A 15,319-nucleotide genomic window follows, 5' to 3' on the forward strand; every position below is an offset into this window, starting at 1 on the left:
TATATTCTTTGGTTATTGGCCTTCCCTGTGGCTCAGTTGGTAGAGCATGGTGTTTGCAACGCCAGCATGGTGTGTGCAACGCCAGGGTTGTGGGTTCGATTCCCACGGGGGGCCAGTACAAAAAAATGTATGAAATGTATGCATTCACTACTGTAAGTCGCTCTGGATAAGAGCGTCTGCTAAATGACTAAAATGTAAAAAATGTACATGATTCCATGTGTGTTATTTCATAGTTTTACAATGTAGAAAATAGTCAAAATAAAGAAAAACCCTTGAATGAGTAGATATATAAATAAACATTTTTTAGGGAACTCAGTCGTGGGTCTCAATTTACTGTTGATAGTTAAAATGGTACAATACACAAAGTGCAATTTCAAAATTTGGTTGTGCAGCAGTGGTTTCTCTTGCTATCTCAGACAGTAACTCAATTAGCCCATCTTACCTAACAGTTTTTGGATTGGTAAATGTGTTTACATAGCTGGGCGATAGACTATCTACCGACTGGGGAGGCCCCCATTGATTTTGTTAGTCACTCACTCAGATATCATAAAAAAAATGTATGTCCGCCCAATGGCAAAATGTGTAGAATTGCAGGTAATTAACTGGCTCTGACTTTGTGTGGGTATAGATGTGGGTACGTAGACTTGAGGAGTTCAGATTTTCTGTGGCCCCCACCAAAGTTGTCCATCCCTGGTCTCGGGCATTGGCGGACCACATGGCATCCAAGATGTCCTCCCCAAACTGGGAAGGGATTCGACAAAGGCATTAAAGACACTCTTCACTTCATCCTCTAGTGAACATAATGAAGTCTAGGAGAGGAGGACAGTATTAACTTATCAAACCATGGTGTGAGACAGCCAGACACTGCTTGAGTGGTCTACTGCCTCCACTGTCACCTGGTGGGAACACAGGTCCATCCAGTCTGGGTCTCCTCTATCCTGGTCTGTGAACACCACCAGTCTGGTCCATGAGGGGCAGCCAGACGAGGCAGTCCACAGCGGGCCACCCAAAGCAATGTTAGGGGAGGAGATCGCTGGGTTGCTGACAGGGCCAGCACTGCTTGTTCATGTCCCTGTGGTAATTCCATGTTCCCCTGTCCAGCCCGCCTCCCCTCCTCGGTCTTCCAGCCGTGTGTGTGGGCCTATCAGAGGATCTGTTCAGTGCTGGAGGCAGAGATGTCCAGGAGTCTCCAGGCTGCATAAGGGTTGAGCTCCTCCTGGTCTCGACACGGGGCCCATACGTACATCATCCTCAGCACCTGGTCCTGTTGGCAAACACAGCCCGGCAAACACATAATGACGATCAGAGGTATTGGCAAATTGCACAAATGAAATCCATTTTCAATCCTTTGGAACGTGTGTCGAAAGTGTACACTGTACCACCCTGGCTAGCCTGTTCTCTCTCAGCCCAGAGACAAAGTGTACACTGTACCACCCTGGCTAGCCTGTTCTCTCTCAGACCAGAGACAAAGGGCAACAAAAGTTGCATCATCAACAGTACAGGACATAACAGCCCAGCCTTCATGAATCCCCTAGCAGTGCCCTGCACCAGACTGAGGGAGTGCCAGCTTCCTGCGGCTGCCCATCCATTATTAGGAAGATGTTCCTAATGTTTGGTATACTCGGTGTATAGAGACAAAATACAGACAAGTAGCAAAATATCTTGAACATTAAAATGCATTTCAATATGATTGTAAAAGGCCTATAGCCTACTGTTTATTTTAATGCTGTCATCTCAGTTTTCATTTGAAGCATCTTTTTATACATCGCTTGTTTGTATCAGTTGCCAAGACATTGGTAACTTTGTATCTGTAGTCAACTTAGTTCTGAGGTTATTGGTGGTCACAGAGAGACAGATGAACCATGTGTTTCTATGTTTAGCGGAGATCTTCTGTGTATAAAGTGACGCGGGAGGGGGGGGAAAAAAAGCATCTAACAAAGCACTTATTTGTTCTATGTGTAGTCTGAGGCAGGTGTTAGATTATGAATGTATTCAAGTGCATCGTTAATAGTGATGGTTTTGGGAAACAGCTCAGAGATTTAACGATGCTCCTACGAAGGTTCTAACGGGCCCTGGATGCTTTCATGTGGAGCCTGGATGACAGTCAGCAGGGCGCCATTGAAAGACGAGGGGAGGAAGCCACTTTAGACTATTGAAATGCACCCCGGGTCTGAAACATTGCCTTGCCTGATTAGACAAGCTAAGAGACAAAAACATCCCTGTTTTAATACTTTTACAATGTAATCCTTATTTCCAGAGTAGAGATGGCTGGTGTATTCTACTCACAGGGTCTCCTTCTATGACGTCGCCTTTAGTGTTGCGGATCACCATGACCAGCCGGGCCTGGAAGGTGATGATCAGCACCGGGCCCTGCTCCATCATCTTCCCCATGGCCAGCTGAGAACACACCATAAAAAGACACTATTAGAAAAGAACATTCCATAAACCAATAACAGGAAGTGTTTATTGCAAAAGATTAACTCACATCAATGTTGTCTATGTCCAGGATCTTAGAGTGGAACTGCAGGCCCATAGCCTTGGCCTGTTGGATGGGGTGGGCCAGCTGGCTGTACGTCTATGAACAAGACAGATGTGTGGCAAACAGCAACGGCAGGAAAAAATGTACAGGTCACCATTTACAGTACTTCATAATAATCAATTCTTCTTCTGCTGGTGTACAAATGACTAGCCGATCCATTGGTCAATAAAAGTGCTTACGGCTTCATAACACCAGTCCTTCAGCACCTCAAGCTCCCCTCGAATCATGGCCTACAGACACACAAAGAGAGACACAGACAGACACACAAAGAGAGACACAGACAGACACACAAAGAGAGACACACAAAGAGAGAGGTAAGGCAAGTAGGTCCGGTGATATCCACACCTCATGAGACACTGCAGATAGACAAAAATAGCAATAAAATGTATCTGGACAGTGAAGAAAGAAGTGCTCCATTGATTTTACAATTCATCTGGATATTCACCTGATTTAAGTGAGACTTGAGACTAATGTTGAAGGTCGCAGACCGAAAAATGTATCTGGTGTCTCTAACTGCAGTGACATACACGGAAGGGTTCATTCCCAAGTGTCTTCAGCTCGAAAAGAACAACCTGTGTTCTTCCTGTATACCTTCATCACGATTTGTACCACACCAATGTCAGAGGAAATATCTTTCTTCACCTCCAGTACATTGGGTATGATGTCAAATTCACACTGCTTGAGGAAGACATCCTTGTCGAACAATGGGTCCACCTTCAGAATCTCTGTCAGCACCTCTGACATCTGTCTTGGAGAAGAGCCCACCTGACCAGACACACAAGTTAGACAAGAACAAAAGACAGAGCCCACCTACCAAAGGCTGATGTGATTGGGGTTGGTGGTATGGAGAAGTGAATAGGTTACCTATGACGTCGGTCATTTTATCTGTGACGGCACGAGACGCTCTGATGAGGGCATTCTCGCTTTCATCATACTTCATCTTCATCTCAAAGAACCCTGGGAAGAGAGGGCAGAGTGAGTCATTAGGTCACAGTGCATCAACATCACACAGGGTTACAGGGTGGGGTTGGACTCAGCATATAGACAGTATTTTCCCAAAGCCAGGACAGCGAGTTGGATCATATGGATCGAACATTGGGACTGAGCTGTGGGTCAATGTACACCATAGCTCTGCGATTGACTCGGTTGTGACTGATGCTACAAAAGGAAAGGAAGTCAATACCACAGCATTTCTATTGACTTTTCACAATGTCATTACCGTATATCATTCATAGCTCCTTTTCACCAGTCAGAAACATTTTATTGTCAGCGCTGTTTCTTTGGTAATACTCAATTGCTTGTTCCATGTATAAGGCTAGTGTCTGGTTTACACTGTAGCATTATACATGGAACAAGCAATTGAGTACTGAAATACTACACTAAACAAAAATATAAAAACACAACAAGTGGGGGGGACATCATGACAACTATATATACACACAGTACCACTCAAAAGGTTGGACACAAACCCTTGAATGAGTAGGTTTCCTTATTTTTACTTTGTAATATAATTAGGGAAGATATCAAAACTATGAAATAACACATATGGAATCATGTAGTGACCAAAAGTGTTAAAAATATATTTTAATATGAGATTCTTCAAAGTATCCACCCTTTGCCTTTTGACTTCTCTACACCAGCATCATCTGGAATGTTCTTAAAAGGTGTTCCCACATATGCTGAGCACTTGTTGGCTGCTTTTCCTTCACTCTGCGGTCCAACTTATCCCAAACTGGATTGAGGTCGGGTGATTGTGGAGGCCAGGCCATCTGATGCCGCACACCATCACTCTGCTTCTTGGTCAAATAGCGCGTATATAGCGTGGAGGTGTGTAGGGTCATTATCCTGTTGAAAAACAAATGATAGTGGGACTAAGGTCAAACCAGATGTGATGGTGTATCGCCTTGAATTCTAAATAAAATCACTGACAGTGTCACCAGCAAAGCACCATCAATCACACCTCCACCATGCTTCACGGTGGGAACCATACAAGCAGAGATCATCCGTTCACCTACTCTGTGTCTTACAAAGACACGGCGATTGAAACCAAAAATCTCAAATTTGGACTCCTTAGACCAAAAGGACAGATTTCCACCGGTCTAATGTCCATTGCCTGTGTTTCTTGCCCCAAGCAAGTCTCTTCTTCGTGTCCTTTAGTAGTGGTTTCTTTGCAGCAATTCGACCATGAAGGCCTGATTCACGCAGTCTCCTCTGAACAGTTGATGTTGAGATGTGTCTGTTACTTGAACTCTGAAGCATTTATTTTCTGAGGCTGGTAACTCTAATGAACTTATCCTCTGCAGCAGAGGTATTTCTGGGTCTTCCATTCCTGTAGCGGTCCTCATGAAAGCCAGTTTCATCATAGTGCTTGATAGTTTTTGCGACTGCACTTTAATAAAAGTTCATAAAATGTTCCAGATTGACTGACCTTCATGTCTTAAATTAATGATGGACTGTCGTTTTTCTTTGCTTATTTGAGCCATTCTTGCATAATATGGACTTGGTCTTTTACCAAATTTCTGTATACCACCCCAACTGATTTGGCTCAAACACATTAAGGAAAGAAATTCCACAAATGAATAAGGCACACCAGTTAATTGAAATACATACCAGGGGACTAACATATATCTTGATTTCTTTAACACTTTCTTGGTTTCTACATGATTCCATATGTATTATTTCATAGTTTTGATGTCTTCACTATTATTCTACAATGTACAAAATAGTAAAAATAAAGAAAAACCCTAGAATGAGTAGGTGTGTCCAAACTTTTGACTGGTACTGATATATACACAAAAGTAAGAGGACACCCCTTAAAATGAGTGAACTCGGCTATTTCACCCACACCTGTTGCTGACAGGAGTATAAAATCAAGCACACAGCCATGGAATCTCCATTGACAAACATTGGCAGTAAAATGGCCTTACTGAAGATCAGTGACTTTCAACGTGGCACTGTCATAGGATGCCACTTTTCCAACAAGTCAGTTCGTTAAATTTCTGCCCTGTTAGAGCTGCTCTGGTCAACTGTAAGTGCTGTTATTGTGAAGTAGAAACATCTAGGAGCAACGACAGCTCAGCCGGGAAGTGGTAGGCCACACAAGCTCACAGAACAGGACCGCTGAGTACTGAAGCGCCAGTTGCAACACTCACTACCGAGTTCCAAACTGCCTCTGGAAGCAACGTCAGCACAAGAACTGTTCGTAGGGAGCTTTATAAAATTGTTTTCCATGGCCGAGCAGCCTCAAACAAGCCTAAGATCACCATGCGTAATGCCAAGTGTCAGCAGGAGTAGTGTAAAGCTCGCCGCCATTGGACTCTGGAGCAGTGGAAACGCGTTCTCTGGAGTGATGAATTACTCTTCACTCCGAAAGACGAATCTGGGTTTGGCGGATGCCAGGAAAACGCTACCTGCCCGAATGCATAGTGCCAACTGTAAAGTTTGGTTGAGGAGGAATAATGGTCTGAGGCTGTTTTTCATGGTTCGGGTGAAGGGGAATCTTAACGCTACAGCATACATTGACATTCTAGATGACTCTGTGCTTCCAACTTTGTGGCAAGTTTGGGAAAGGCCCTTTCATGTTTCAGCATGACAATGCTCCCCTGCACAAAGCGAGGTCCATACAGAAATACATTTGTCGAGATCGGTATGGAATAACTTGACTGGCCTGCACAAGCCCATATTGTTCCCGTTCCGTTGTCCACCTATTGAGGATGACTGGTGTAAACCTAAGACAGAAACACAGTTTAAGGCAGCTAGTCCCCAGCCTCTCGCACCTTATTCCTAGGTAGTCCCTGGCCTCCCATTACCTGCTGCTCGTTAGTAATGGGGCCATTAGCTCTAAGATTAACAAGGTTAATAGGAGCAGGACAGTGTTCACCAGACTGATACAGCAGTCAGTCAGCTAGCAGAGGGTTTCCCCATATACACCTTGCTGCACACCCCACAAACTACTCCAGGGCTAAGTTTAGATCCCTTAAATACTGTGATTTTGGAGACCGGGACGTTTCTGACCGGCAACCATGATGATAATTTTTGTTCATTGCCAAATTCAAACTAATCTTTATAGTCAAAAGTAAACGACACGTGGTCAAGTTTACAAACGCACCTGCACCTCAGAGCAACAAGCCACTGTATATGGGCATGGTTCACACAGAGCCTAAGTCACAGCACTAAATCACTGATTGGTAGTTTTACACTTGAACTTAGCCCCATCTACTGGACAAACATATTACAGAGGCAGACATTCATACAAAATGTTTTGATAAAAGCTCACCAGCCAATTGACACCTCCATCTAGTACCCGGTCGGACCCCCCTTTGCCTCCAGAATAGCCCGAATGCTTCTGGGCATGGATTCTACAAGTCGGAAACTTCCACAGGAATGTTGGTCCATGCTGACATCACGCAGCTGCAGGAACCAGGATTTATTCAGACCAGGCAATGTGTTTCCACTGCTCAATTGTCCAGTGTTGGTGATCCTGTGCCCATTGGAGCCACTTCTTGTTTTTATCTGATAGGAGTGGAACCCGGTGTGGTCGTCTGCTAAAATAGCCCATCCATGACAAGAACTCGAGATGCCGTTCTGCACACCACTGTTGTACTGCACCGTTATTTGTCTGTTTGTGGCCCCATTGTCACACCATTCTCTGGAAACTCTAGACACGGTTGTGCGTGAAAAGCCCAGCCGTTTCTTAGACACTGACAATCATTCCACACCCAAAGTCGCTTACGTCACTAGTTTTACCCATTCTAAAGTTCAATCGAACAGTAACTGAATGCCCGTCTGCCTGCTTTATATAGCAAGCCACGTCCACGTGACTCACTGTTTGTAGGAGCGATACATCCCTGAATGTAAACTGGTGAGGGCCAAAAAGGTAACTTTTTTTTTGCACTCACCCCCGTCTCTGTGGTCAGGCTTCTCACCTAACGTTACCACTTCGTTATCGTTCAGGGGACGCGCTGCTGTAACTGGCCAGCTGCCTTTCCAGAGTGTGCGCTGATGCTGTAACTAGTAAGTTGGTTGCCTCTTCTTTCTTCAGTCACGTGCTGCACTGAATTCTGTTGTTACGTAAACGATTGTCTGAGCCTCGGATACAGCCAGTATTGCTACAAACGTGCATCACTCGTTCGCTTACAGCCAGTAGTGATCCAACCCCTCCACCCAAAACTTTTTCCCCCACCGGATCTACAAGAATCACGTTTTTTGGATTCAAAATGGCGAATTTCACTGAAAGGTGACTAGTTTGCATCGCTGTACATTTTCGTGAACAGGTGGTGTACCTAATAAACTGACCAATGAGTGTATATTTTAAAGGAATAGCTCTGTATTCATCCTAATATATCATCCTACATTATGATTCAGAAGGGTGATAGTTAGAGACGTCAATGAAAACTAAAGACACCAGACAGGTGAAAAAAATAAAACTGTGATAGAGACAGGCTCACTGTTGAAGACCATGTTGTTGTCCTTGAAGTCCTTCCACTGTGCGTACCACTTAGAGTCCCTGTGCAGCACCACTCCCATGGCCTCCCTTGAAAACAGATCACTGCTCACGCACATGCCACCAGACATAGTACAGCAGAAAGTAAACAGTTATCTAGACTAGAACTGCATTTCACTGTGGCTGTCTATCCAAATTACACCCAAAGGTGCAATTTGGGCACTGAAAAATGTGTTGTGTTATTGAACACAATTCTACTTGAGTAATGATCTAGAGATCTAGCAATACTGAATAAGAGTGGGAGACTGGCAGCACGTACTCATTAGCCTCGAAGACCTTGTGTTCATTTTCTGCAGCCTTGGATGAAAAGTCGCTCCTCTTCCGTAGTCTCTTGGGGGCCCGGTAGGGCCCACTCTGATTAAGATCATCAATCTCCTTCTTCACACTCTCCATACCCTGTGTGAGCACATACAGCAGGCTTAAGAGGAAATGCATGGGCTGTTATGATGAGCTACCTAATCAATGGGTTGTTTCTGCACATTTCCTCCTGATCATTAGACTTACTTGGTTTATGCAGTGACAATAACAAAATGGAGCAAGTGGTTGCTATAACGCAGTGAAAATGACCAAACCCGGTATTTGACTTTGAAGTGCTGGATTGCTCCTTTTTGTACCTTGTCCCTGACTATTTAGGTCTCACCTGTGATATTGCTCTGAAGGCACCAGTCTTTCCCAGTTTCCCTCCACTCTTGGACACAGACTCTGCAGATGTATTGGCTGCCTTTGCTGCTTCCTCCATGCCTTCCTTGATCTTCTTCCCTATATCTGTACAACTGACCTCTTTCAAACCCTAAAAACAGACACACAGGAACATTAACTTCTTATGTCTGACACTCACACCCTTTCTGTTGACATGACGAAGGCAAAGGCCTACTTATGTTATTAATGTCCATGTTGGCATTTAATTGACAACATGCAGCACTACATTTACCATACTCAAGTTCAGTGATCAAAGCTGATGACAGTGACTACAGCAGACATGTACAGTACCTCTTTCACAGTCTCTGAGAAGGTCCCTAACTTCTTCTTCAGAACTTCGGATGTCTTCACAGTTTCAGACTCTATGGTTTTCTGAGGAAGAAAGTGAAATGGCATAAATTATAAATAGTGAAGACAAAAAAATAAAAAAATTGGCCAATCCAACCTGCCTAACAACATCCTTTGTCTGATGTGACAACGAAACAGCGTGTGACACGCGCTTCAATATTATTTGCTGGGCCACAGATTTTGACCTAAATATAAAGGAATGAAGCTGTTCAATTTATTGGAGTATTCACATATTTCCGCCGAGCTTGATTCAGAGCTTCCGATTCTTCCAGCTTTTTGGCCTCCTCGCGAAACTTCTTGATGTTCTCCTTCATCTCCTTGTTCTTGCTGAGCTCCTGCTTGAGGTTATCTAAGAACCCCCCCAAAGAAGCCTTTTTGGCCACCTCCCCTGTCTGATGCATACCGCACCTAGAGCAAGATATGGTCATTGTATTAGTTAGAGAGCAATACATTTCTGCATAACCAAAATGATTTGATTCTTATCTGACAAGGCCAAGTTGGCTAAAGCAGAAACTGATTTGATACACCGCTGTCTAAGCACTTTGAATGTTAAAACTAAGAACTTAGTGAACTGTAAAACAGAAAGGAAGGTACAATTCAAACTGTATACAATTAATGATTAGCATGATTACCACAAGCGGAACATTCACTGTTACCTGTGAGGAACCCACATATCCAGTATACACGAGGTCAGTTGTGTAGGAGCAAATATGAAGGACTGGACACAAGCAAACTTCTAACACATTGCTGGAGGATGAAATGCACAATAAGAAAAACTCAAAACATTACGAAACATTTTTTTTCTAGCCACATTATGATTGGCCAAGATGCTTTGTTAGGCATACAATACATACCTAAAACAAGTGATATTGCCAACTCATGAGATTTTGATAACAAAACTGTTAAAGACAACAACGCCTATCTTGCTTATGAAATGGACAGTTTCCTCCTACTAGATACAATTGAACTAACTTTGGCCTGCTAGATATTGTATGATTTTAAAAAATAACAGTTTTCAGAGTTACAAAATAATCACTTCAGATAATTGAGTATGACCAGACTGTTGTACAAAACGTAAACGATATCCATATCATTTGTCTATGCTATTGAAATACGTATGCAAGTGTAAATAATGCAAATATATTATTATATTATTTTAATGACAGCAATAAACTTTTGCTTGGTGCACATGTTCTACTGTTATGAATCAAGCCCCAAACACCGGCATGACATTCCATTCCATTCCATTCTGAGAAGTCTTGATGCTAAATTAGCGAGCTAGTCTGGTTCGGGATTTTGCAGTGGAGCGGACACTTCGAGCATATATGTGTTTCATCGCTATTTTCAATAATGGGTAACCTTAATTATTGAAGATTAAAAGACAACTTGGAAAAATATGTTTAATGAGAACTCACCTGGTAACACAAACACAAGGAAGCTGACATCTTGCTTGCATTGCATGTGACCTTTTCCGATGATGACCTTCTGACGTGTATGTGCGTGGACGAGGAGCCTGAAGGTGGGCCATTTAGCCATGGACGCTTTGTGTTGTTCATATACCTCCGTGGTGTGGCAGGTAAGCAAGAAATACATCCTTCGATTTGTGATAAAAACACCAACTTTGTTACAGATGTAGATTCACGCATCATCGTTACAAAAATATCTTTATCTTTTCAAAAAACATTTCCAGACCAGGAGGGGGCAGTAGCACCAACTAAGGATCGGATTTCTCAGTTTAAACAGAAACCGAAGACGGTGAAACCTGTGAAAGTATTTAAACAAACAAACAGAACCCAGGCCCACAGCCAACAACACACAAAAAAAGCGAAAACAGAAATAAATAAGTAGTGCACAAGTATCAGTGGGGTTTTCAACTCTGGTCCTTATGCTGAATTAAAAATAAGTGGTGGTAAATCAAATCAATCAACTGTAATTTGCCACGTGCTGAATGGTGTAGAGTGGTGCAGCGGTCTAAGGTACTGCATCTCAGTGGTAGAGGCATCACTACAGACCCAGGTTCAATTCCAGGCTGTATCACAGCCGGCCATGATTGGGAGTCCCATAGAGCGGCGCACAGTTGGCCCAGTGTTGTCCGGGTTAGAGTTTGGCAGGGGTAGCCGTCATTGTAAATAAGAATTTGTTCTTAACTGACTTGCCAAATTAAATAAAGGTTAAATAAAACATTTAAATAAATAGTGAAATGCTTGCTTTGGAGCCCTTCCCAACAAGTTTAAAACAGTAACACGAGGAATAAAATAAAATACACAAGAATGAAGCAATATACAGGGAGTACCAGTACCAGATCAATGTGCAGAGGTACGAGATTTTGAAGGTCAGTATGTCCAAGAAGTCAGGGTAAAGTGACTAGGCATAAGATAATATAATAATGAAAGTAAAATAAAGAACAGTAGCAGCAGCAAATGATGAGTGTGAATGTGTGTTTGTGTTGTCAGAGGACAAAAATCAGTTAACCACCTAACTGAGGAACTCAATTTAATCTTGCGCAATACCCTAGATGCAGTTGCACCCCTAAAAACATTTGTCATAAGAAACTAGCTCCCTGGTATACAGAAAATCCCCTAGCTCTGAAGCAAGCTTCCAGAAAATTGGAACGGAAATGGCGCCATACCAAACTGGAAGTCTTCCGACTAGCTTGGAAAGACAGTACCGTGCAGTATGGAAGAGCCCTCACTGCTGCTTGAGCATCCTATTTTTCCAACCTAATTGAGGAAAACAAGAACAATCCGAAATGTCTTTTTGATACTGTCGCAAAGCTAACTAAAAAGCAGCATTCCCCAAGAGAGGATGGCTTTCACTTCAGCAGTAATAAATTCATGAACTTCTTTGAGGAAAAGATCATGATCATTAGAAAGCAAATTACGGACTCCTCTTTAAATCTGTGTATTCCTCCAAAGCTCCGTTGTCCTGAGTCTGCACAACTCTGCCAGGACCTAGGATCAAGGGAGACACTCAAGTGTTTTAGTACTATATCTCTTGACACAATGATGAAAATAATCATGGCCTCTAAACCTTCAAGCTGCAAACTGGACCCTATTCCAACTAATCTACTGAAAGAGCTGTTTCCTGTGCTTGGCCCTCCTATGTTGAACATAATAAACGGCTCTCTATCCACCGGATGTGTACCAAACTCACTAAAAGTGGCAGTAATAAAGCCTCTCTTGAAAAAGCCAAACCTTGACCCAGAAAATATAAAAAACTATCGGCCTATATCGAATCTCCCATTCCTCTCAAAAATTTTTGAAAAAGCTGTTGTGCAGCAACTCACTGCCTTCCTGAAGACAAACAATGTATACGAAATGCTTCAGTCTGGTTTTAGACCCCATCATAGCACTGAGACTGCACTTGTGAAGGTGGTAAATTACTTTTTAATGGCATCAGACCGAGGCTCTGCATCTGTCCTCGTGCTCCTAGATCTTAGTGCTGCTTTTGATACCATCGATCACCACATTCTTTTGGAGAGATTGGAAACCCATATTGGTCTACACGGACAAGTTCTGGCCTGGTTTAGATCTTATCTGTCGGAAATATATCAGTTTGTCTCTGTGAATGGTTTGTCCTCTGACAAATCAAATGTAAATTTTGGTGTTCCTCAAGGTTCTGTTTTAGGACCACTATTGTTTTCACTATATATTTTACCTCTTGGGAATGTCATTCGAAAACATAATGTTAACTTTCACTGCTATGCAGATGACACACAGCTGTACATTTCAATGAAACATGGTGAAGCCCCAAAATTGCCCTTCGTGGAAGCCTGTGTTTCAGACATAAGGAAGTGGATGGCTGCAAACTTTCTACTTTTAAACTCGGACAAAACAGAGATGCTTGTTCTAGATCCCAAGAAATGAAGAGATCTCCTGTTGAATCTGACAATTAATCTTGATGGTTGTACAGTCGTCTCAAATAAAACTGTGAAGGACCTCCGCGTTACTCTGGACCCTGATCTCTCTTTTGACGAACATATCAAGATTGTTTCAAGGACAGCTTTTTTTTGGATGCAGAAAAATGTATCCATGCTTTTGTTACTTCTAGGTTAGACTACTGCAATGCTCTACTTTCCGGCTACCCGGATAAAGCACTAAATAAACTTCAGTTAGTATTAAATACGGCTGCTAGAATCCTGACTAGAACCAAAAAATGTGATCATATTACTCCAGTGCTAGCCTCCCTACACTGGCTTCCTGTTAAGGCAAGGGCTGATTTCAAGGTTTTACTGCTAACCTACAAAGCATTACATGGGCTTGCTCCTACCTATCTTTCCGATTTGGTCCTGCCGTACATACCTACACGTACGCTACGGTCACAAGACACAGGCCTCCTAATTGTCCCTAGAATTTCTAAGCAAACAGCTGGAGGCAGGGCTTTCTCCTATTGAGCTCCATTTTGATGGAATGGTCTGCCTACCCATGTGAGAGACGCAGACTCGGTCTCAACCTTTAAGTCTTTATTGAAGACTCATCTCTTCAGTAGGTCCTATGATTGAGTGTAGTCTGGCCCAGGAGTGTGAAGGTGTACGGAAAGGCACTGGAGCAACGAACCGTTCTTGCTGTCTCTGCCTAGCCGGTTCCCCTCTCTCCACTGGGATTCTCTGCCTCTAACCCTATTACAGGGGCTTACTGGTGCTCTTCCGTGCCGTCCCTAGGAGGGGTGCATCACTTGAGTGGGTTGAGTCACTGACGCGGTCTTCCTGTCTGGGTTGGCGCCCCCCTTTGTGTTGTGCCGTGGCGGAGATCTTTGTGGGCTATACTCGGCCTTGTCTCAGGATGGTAAGTTGGTGGTTGAAGATATCCCTCTAGTGGTGTGGGGGCTGTGCTTTGGCAAAGTGGGTGGGGTTATATCCTGCCTGTTTGGCCCTGTCCGGGGGTATCATCGGATGGGGCCACAGTGTCTCCTGACCCCTCCTGTCTCAGCCTCCAGTATTTATGCTGCAGTAGTTTATGTGTCGGGGGGCTAGGGTCAGTCTGTTATATCTGGAGTATTTCTCCTGTTTTATCCGATGTCCTGTGGTGATTTTAAGTATGCTCTCTCTAATTCTTTCTTTCTCTCTCTTTCGGAGGACCTGAGCCCTAGGACCATGCCTCAGGACTACCTGGCATGATGACTCCTTGTTGTCCCTACCTGGCCGTGCTGCTGCTCCAGTTTCAACTGTTCTGCGTGCGGCTATGGAACCCTGACCTGTTCACTGTGATTACTATTATTTGACCATGCTGGTCATTTATGAACATTTGAACATCTTGGCCATGTTCTGTTATAATCTCCACCCGGCACAGCCAGAAGAGGACTGGCCCACCCCTCATAGCCTAGTTCCTCTCTAGGCTTCTTCCTAGGTTTTGGTCTTTCTAGGGAGTTTTTCCTAGCCACTGTGCTTCTACACCTGCATTGCTTGCTGTTTGGGGTTTTAGGCTGGGTTTCTGTACAGCACTTTGATATATCAGCTGATTTAAGAAGGGCTATATAAATACATTTGATTTGATTTGTGTCTGTATCAAATCAATGTTATTTGTCACATGCGCCAGGTGTAGACCTGACAGTGAAATGCTTACTTACAAGCCCTTAACCAACAATGCCGTTTTAAGATAAATAAGTGTTCAGAAAGTATTTACTAAAATAAAATAAAGAATAAATAATAAAATAACAGTAATGAGGTTATATACAGGGGGTAACAGTACAGAGTCAATGTGCGGGGGCACAGGTTAGTTGAGATAATATGTACATGTAGGTAGAGGTGTAAAGTGGCTATGCATAGATAATAAACAGAGAGTAGCAGCAGCGTAATGCAGGAGTCTTATGCTGTTCAGTAGTCTTATGGCTTTGGGGGAGGCTATGACCAGGGTGACTGTAGTCTTTGGCAATTTTTAGGGCCTTCCTCTGACACCGACTGGTATAGAGGTCCTGGATGGCAGGAAGCTTGGCCCTAGTGATGTACCAGGCCGTACACACTACCCTCTGTAGGGTAGTGCTCGGCCCTCCTTTTCCTGTTGTCCACGATCATCTCTTATGTCTTGATCACATTGAGGGAGAGGTTGTTATCCGGGCACTACACTGCCAGGTCTCTGACCTCCTCCCTATAGGCTCTCATCGTTGTAGGTGATCAGGCCGACCACTGTTGTGTCGTCGGCAAACTTAATGATGATGGTGTTGGATATATAATGGCGCCAGAGGAGATGGCTGCCGTTTTACGGTCCCCTAACCAATTGTACTATTGTGTGTGT

General features: G+C 43.5%; 1 pseudogene; it reads right to left on the reverse strand.

The window, feature by feature from the left end:
- Positions 1-315: 315 nt before the first annotated feature.
- Positions 316-10,791, reverse strand: LOC115151777 (mitochondrial import inner membrane translocase subunit TIM44-like; annotated as a pseudogene).
- Positions 10,792-15,319: the final 4,528 nt, after the last annotated feature.

This window comes from Salmo trutta, chromosome 17 (assembly GCF_901001165.1).
Source record: "Salmo trutta chromosome 17, fSalTru1.1, whole genome shotgun sequence".
Lineage (NCBI taxonomy): Eukaryota > Metazoa > Chordata > Actinopteri > Salmoniformes > Salmonidae > Salmo > Salmo trutta.